The following is a 7,912-nucleotide window of genomic DNA, read 5'->3' on the forward strand; positions in this document are numbered from 1 at the left end:
CATTTTTAATTAAAGGTCTCGTATTTTAAATTTTTAAAAATAGAAAAAATTATTTTGAGAGTGTCAGCCTAAAAAATGAGCCCGACAATATGCTAATTTAATCAAATCTCAATAAGATTATCGGCAAGGGGTATGTATACCTAGGTTCAAATTGATGGTATTTTGACACCCGTTAAACTCAATGCGGAATAGGTATAATTATATAAAAAATATATAAAAATTGATACAAGATGAAAAAGAAGCACCCTCAAAAACCAAAAAAATAGCCGGGAGCTTGGATTTTCATGCAGAATCTTAAAAATTTGAATGTCAATAAGTGTGTTTCAACCTTCCAAACATCCACAACACCTAAATCCTTAATCCGCCACTGAATATCAGACATCGAGTGAAAAAAAAAGTTGAGAAAATTGATGAGAGCTAGAGAAGTCAGACAAGTCCATGAAAGAGGTTTAATGTTATGTGTTGGGAAAGGTTGTCCAACCAATTAGAACAACAACTACTAAAGTTTCCAGGGTGTCTGCCATCTGTATTTTTGCATCCATTGCCGTCTAATAACTTATGATTTATGGACCCATGGGCCATGTAGCTATTCATTCGGTGTTCCGTATTCGTATTGAGACTCGATTCAATCAAAAAAGGATTTAAATCGTATTGAGATTCCGACTAGGGCATGCAGGGGTACAGCCATCTTGGAGGAACAGTGATTCAATGCCACATCCTTCACTAGAAAATTATGTGGGGAATAAAGGTTAAATAATGTTAGCTATATGAGTATATATTTAATTCTGCACATCCTTAATATAACTGAAAAAAAAAAGCTGCATATCCTTCGTCGTCGAATTACTTATGATTTATGGACCCATGTAATTATCCATTTATATGAGTGTATATTTAATTCTGCACATCCTTAGTATAACTGAAAAGAAAATTTGCATATTCTTCGTCAAATTTCTTTGTTTCGCCACTGGACTGGGTGGGTTTAGGGGATCGGAGGGTGTTTTACCGGACTTCCTTGATAAAAAGTTATATTATATTTTAAATAATTTTTTTCATTTTCTGTTTATACATAGTTTTTGAATCCCATCAATACAAAAGAGGTTTCAATTTCAATAATCAAGGCACTATATTTCTGGTTCGTTAAGAGAAGTTATTATAGTTGACATTTTTCTACTTTTAGATAAAAGTTCATAAATCAAATTGCAAATTACTATGTAGGTAGCATCTAATTCAAATATAATGAATTAACACATGTCTCATAAATAATTTATGTCTTTTCTATTATCATATATTCACTTTTTGTAATTTGCCTTCTAATACACTTTAATGTCTTGCAATAATAGACAATTATTGCTCTCTTAATTGCTTTATCAAAATTAGGTATGCAATTGTTTGCACCCCGTTTACTAGGTCTCCTCCTATTCATTTTTTTTTTATTCGCAAAACACTTGTGTGGCTATGGATATGTATTTTTTTTTATATATATATATATATATATATATATATATATATATATATATATATATATGGACCATAATAGTCCAAACTTAATTTAGAGGTCATTTTATTTTTTATTTTGGTCGTACTTGAATTTCAAGACTCGTTATCTATTACGTGATTTGATTACATCTTTTATGAGCTGAGGATCTACTGAAAATAATTTTTCTAGTGCTTCACAAAGGTAAGAATAGAATTTGGTTATACCCAAAAAAAAATAAAAAAATTCAATTGTCATTTGATCTTTTTTATTTTTTTTTGGTTAAGAAGGATGCATTTAAATAACAAATAAATAAAACACACAGTACTGACTAGGTCGGTCAGGATTAAGTGCAAAGCATCTAGTGGAGTTATCCACTAAGCAATCCTGAGAATGTTTAGTCCTCCTAACAAAAAGAGTTCCTGCTATGTCTGTTCATAAAGATTGTTGCGCATATGTTGACAGAACTTCAAAAAGATTGATCTCAAAATCAACACCCTTCTTTGCTAAAGCACCCACCACCCCATTTTGCTTCATAAAACAATGCACCACTGCTGAACTTTCTATTCTTCCTAGACTTGACCTGCATTCATCAATAATTGAATTATAACATTAGTTTCCATAGGTCAACATTGAAATTACATCCATGGAATCAATATTGATTTCCACAGGTGTGAGGTGGTTAATTTCAACCAATTTAAGGTCCTCTTGAGGGCTATGAGCCCCATGTGATTGTTGGTGGTGTTACGAAATCCTTTTGAGAAATCAAGAACCCAGCCCCCAAAATATTTCGAATCAGACCCCCTATATCTCCCTTATCAGGGTTACCAAGACATGAGTCATCAGTGTTAAGCTTATAGTAATCATGAGGGGGTGGTTCCCAACGAACATTGATATCTAAGTATCTAACTCAATTGCATCAGAGTAGCATTTACAATTAACACAATTACTAAAGCATATTATATGACAAAAAAATAAAAATTTGGAGATATGATGAAGTAAAATTAAGATGCATTTAGCCGGGCTTATAACTTTTTCCTAATAAATAAAAAGTCAAAAGTTAGAAACTCTAAGTTATGGCTTATTTTTACCTTTTTAGCTTAAAAATAAGTATTTAAAAGCGCTTTTTTAATATACGCAAATACAAAAAAATTCTTAAAAGTACTTTAAAAAAATAACTATTATAGTACTTCATGTTGTTGTACTTTTGAGCCAAATTATAATTCTTCATAGTTTCTTCCTCCATTTCTTCTTCTTCTTTTTTCTCTTCATTGGGAGTAATTTTATCTTGTAATTAGTCAATATTAATCATAAAATTTACCTAGAACTATATACTTCTTAAGTAATATATGACCATGTAAAATTATTTTATATCGTAAATGTATAAAACTAAAAACACTTTAATTGTTAATTTTGTTGTTATACATAAAAGGGGAATTAAGAAGGGACATAAATATTACATATGAAATTAATTTAAATCCTACAAGTTACAACTACACTGTGAAAGACGAATATATTATTATTATATATAGACCATCATTATATTTTTCACACTTTATCCCAAGTTATTTTTAAATATTAATTAAGATATGCATTATTATGAATTGTGATAGAATGAATGAGATTCCTTCACCTTTAATTAGATGTTTTAGGTTTGAGCCTTTAAAATGTTTGAAAATATTCTTATTGGAAGCATTGTTTTCATAAATTGGCCCCGTAATACACAAACCTCGATGCGAATATCAAACATTGAGTGAAAATCGAAAAACTTAAGATAGGCTAATTTTCTAAGAACATGCAGACTAATCTCGTCACGCAATCAACAAACTTAAATAGTGATTGTGTTTATTAGTATCAAGTTATGTACTATATATATAAATTTATAAATTATATATAGAAACACACCTTGAAATTGATTAGAATAATATCTAATTAAACATATGTCTAAGTAAAACTCTCTGCTTCACTTTATTTTGGCACATTTTATTATTTGGAGAGTCAAAAAAACTTTGTTTAAAATAATTTCTTATATATTTTTAAAATATTTTAAATTTTTATTATTATAATTTATAGTATTGTTTTAATGTAGTTTGCTATTATTCGAATTTAATATTAAGAGTGATCTTATAAAAGATTTATTTGAGATTGCTAAAGCGTAGAAGTTTTGTTCTTAATATAATTGGATTACTTTTGACCCTTTTAAAAGATGCAAAGCTGAAATTTCCTAATCAAATCATGAATTTCAGAATTTCAAGACGATGAATGTATCACTCAACTCCTTTTGACCATGAAATATTCGACATATTTTAAGAATTATAGAAATAATCTATATATATAATATATTAAAAGTGTGAAGGACCTTAGAAATATTGTTTAAACTTTTTGTCCTTTATTAAAAGTCTTTTCTTTAGATAAAATAGTCTTTTCACTATTTTTTTTTAATATTTAAAAGTTAACAATAATTCTAAATCTTTCCTTTCATTATTAGAAGTGATCAAAATCAATTACAATTGATATTTTTTTCATTAATTTAAGAATTTTAAATCAACTAAATTTGATTTTAAAAAGATTTAATATATCTAGAAATAAATATAAAATTATAAAATAAGAAAAATTTAGAAGTACCGGATTTTTAAAAGTTTTAAGTACGTAATAAGAATGTAATCAGTGATTTTGTAAAGATTTGACTTTAAAAATAAGAAAAAAAATTTAAATATAAGAAAATAAAAATAATTGTAACACAAATATGGTTCAAGTTGTTACGTCTCTCTTAGCATGTGGCAACAAGAAAAAGAGACACTATATGACAAACGTAAAAGTAATGATCCATCAATCACTTAAAATTTTTGGTGGTAAAACATATATGGATATATGTTTATGTTTACATTATTATATTAAAGTGTGAAAGATTTTGAAAAGTAATTTAAACTTTTACACTTTATTAAAAATCTCTGCATTAGGTAAAATTATTTAATTTTAAATAATCAAACACTACACGTGCGAGTCACATGCGGTTAGACTAGTATATTGAGTTTAGTTTGATGACCATGAATTCACATGACCTATTTTTCTTTTTTCTTTTTACATAAATTCGCCATTGAGTGATAATTAAAGTAATTAAATAAGAAATCAAAGTCTAATTAGTTTGAGAAGCAGCACATAGTTGGTGCAAGTTAAAATTAATACCAAAATTGTCTCTAGATTGAGTTAACTTTCTGTTAATTATTTTGAGTTTCGTTAAATAAAGGATCAAAATCACTCACATAATACAATTGAAAATCAATACTGATAAGTTGAATAACGGAAGAACTAAAAGCAAAATATAATTAACGTTATGAATTCGTAAGTAAATTTAGTTTTCATGATGAAATATATTAATATAATAATGACTACTTTTTCAAAGAACGCGCTACGATTCTCCACCCATGAAAAATCTCTATTAGGGTAAGACATGTATATTGTATACTTTCAATTTTTAGAACATATTAAAGCTTTACGCTCTAACTAAAAAAAGACAAAAAAATTAGAACATTATTTCTATCTTACTTTTCAAGTTATTAATTTCACTCATTATGAATAGCTACATGTAATTATCTTTTGAGTAGTATGATAAAATAAAATTTGTACTGAAAAGAAGAACTGAAATCAATTGATCAATTGAACTAAATCTTTTGCTATGCATATTGTTGGATGACAAACTGAACCACAAGAATTATCTTATCTTGCATTTTTCTTTCAGTATTCTAGTTAAAGTGTGATAAAGAATTTAATATTGTGACTTGCAAATAGTTCTAAATTATAATTTGTCTTTTGTATAGCTTTCTCAACTAATATCATTGACTTATTTTTCTTTCTTCATTAATGTTAGAATTTAAGGAATGAAACTCTTTCCTGTAATATTACTAAAATCTAATAAATTTAAATTTGCATTGAAAAATCTCACTATATGTTTTCTATCAAAGATGACTTCATACATAAGTTATTATTACTAATGTATTTGAAAATATAAAGAGTAATATAGTCAAATACCTTTTGCTATTTTAGTATAAAATTATTAAATGGATTTTAATAGATGCCAACAAATTACTTCATAAGATTTTGGCATATGAAAATCATTTAATAGCATTAAATCATAAGGATTATCTAATTAAATTACTCTTTATCTCTTCAATAATTTTAGAAAATTATATAGATCATTTATTAAAATAAGAGTAAATTTGAAAGAAGTAGATAAATCAATGTCTATCTTTGGTTCCTTGAAGGCACTTATTTTAGACCACTAAATTGGTTTATTTAAACGAGTGATAAGGTCATGAATTTCATTGAAAGAAGTCAAAATATAAAGAAATAAACACTAAAAAAGTGAAAGGAAATTCGACATAGTTTCTTATTTACGCTTTGACTTGACATATAGAGTATACATAGGCTTTTTAATCGAGAAAATGAAATCTCTTGCTGTCGTACAAGAATGAATATAAGAAAATAACCTATTCAGATCTTTTATATATGTAAAAATGTAAATCGCTTATATATAAAAGGTGAAAATCTCTTGTCAAATGATCACGAGAGTATTTTTTTTTTTTTTTTTTATAAAGGACTAGAAAACATGTTCTCACTTTTTTTCCGACCTATGTCGTAATGACTCCTACCTATCATTAAAACGGCACTTATTTTGAATCAGAATTAAAGAGCAATACAATAATAAGAGTATTACAAAACGAAAAGAAGAATTAAAGAAAAATTCTTCCGTTCTTTAATGTAACAATTCTTTAATTCTAATTTTTCACGTGACATATTTAAGAACGAAGGATTAAAGATATTTTAATATGTTTTACGTATCTTTAGTTTAAAACCATAAAATTCAAAAATCTTGCATACTTTCTTAAATTCCTTTACAAATCAAAATTAAACAAACAAATTGAAATTGGAAGAAATAATAATTATTTTCCCAGAGGCAATTAGGTCTTAGTCTATCGAAAACAACCCCTCCACCTCTAAATTAAAAGTTTTATTTGCGTACATTCTACCCGGTCCTCAAACCTCATCTTATGGAAGTACATCGTGCATTTTATTTTTTTTGGTTTCCCACCAGATGGCCGGTATACTTATTGGAGCCCCGACTAATCCGGATCGCGCACTGCAGGATCCATTCTTAGGGTGACACTCCCAACAGGATTTTCTCCATACCCAGGGCTCGAACCCGAAACCTCTGATTAAGGGTGGAGTAGTCCCACCACTCCACCACAACCCATGTTGGTGTATATTGTACATGTTTGTTTGTTTTTTATTTTCCACCCGGTGTCCGGTACCCTTATTGGAGCCACGACTAATTCGAATCGTGCACTGCAGGGTCGATTATTAGGGTGACGCTCCCAACAGAATTTTCTACACAGGGCCGGCTATACCGTAAAGCCGTTAAAGCAATGGCTTTGGGCCCTAACTTTTTTGGAGCCCCCATTTTAAGTTAGAAGATAGTTCACAATGATAGTATATCACGCATAAATTTTAACGATAATATCTATTTGTTTCTAAAATACTTTACTAACTGTCAACCTGTACGACACACGAAATGAATATAAGATGCACGTACGTCGCACGATATGCACGTACGCCACACAAGATGCACACAAAAGCTAATTTTATTGAATATATCTGAAACGTTTTATTAAGAGTTTGCTTTAGGCCACCAAATTTATTGAGCCGCCCTTGTTTCTACATATCCAGAGCTCGAATCCGAAACCTCTTGCTAAGGATGAAGTAGTTCCACCACTCCACCACAACCTATGCTAGGTTACATTGTGCATGCTGTTGTTTACTTGTTGGTGCTGCAATTAAGTGTTAGAAAGATATCTTTATCAGTATCCTGCCATGGAGACTATTAATTGAAAGAAGTTCCAAAAAAAAAAAAAAAATTGCCATTAGAGAAATTTTACATCATTATTATATATATGTGCATGTGATTGTGAGTTAATGGTGTGTAGCTGTTTTTAGTTAGTAAGCCTTTTTATTTTTTTTGGCTGTGTTTATGTACTCACCAACGACCTCTGTTGGCATTTATTGTTCTTCGCTTTTAATTAAATCTGTTTTTTCAAACTCCATATCCATATCAATATTAATTTATCATCACCTACACAAATGTTCTATTTATAATTTAGAAAAATATATATATATATATATTCATACATACTGTACACACATACACTACCACTCTCACAATTACACTCTTTAAGTTTTTTCATTAGGTGTTTGGTAATTATATTGGATTTGATTAAATTTAAATTCGTGTTGGTTGAAATTAAAGTCTCTATTGGAAAGTAATAAAATGTTCTCTAATAAGACGATTCTATATCATGACGCAGATATGAAATATCTGTTTAAGGATAAATGAGTACTTATCACTCTATCACTGCATTTACTTGTAATCAGAGGCGGAGTCAG

Source organism: Capsicum annuum, chromosome 1, assembly GCF_002878395.1.
Source record: "Capsicum annuum cultivar UCD-10X-F1 chromosome 1, UCD10Xv1.1, whole genome shotgun sequence".
In the NCBI taxonomy this organism is placed as follows: Eukaryota; Viridiplantae; Streptophyta; class Magnoliopsida; order Solanales; family Solanaceae; genus Capsicum; species Capsicum annuum.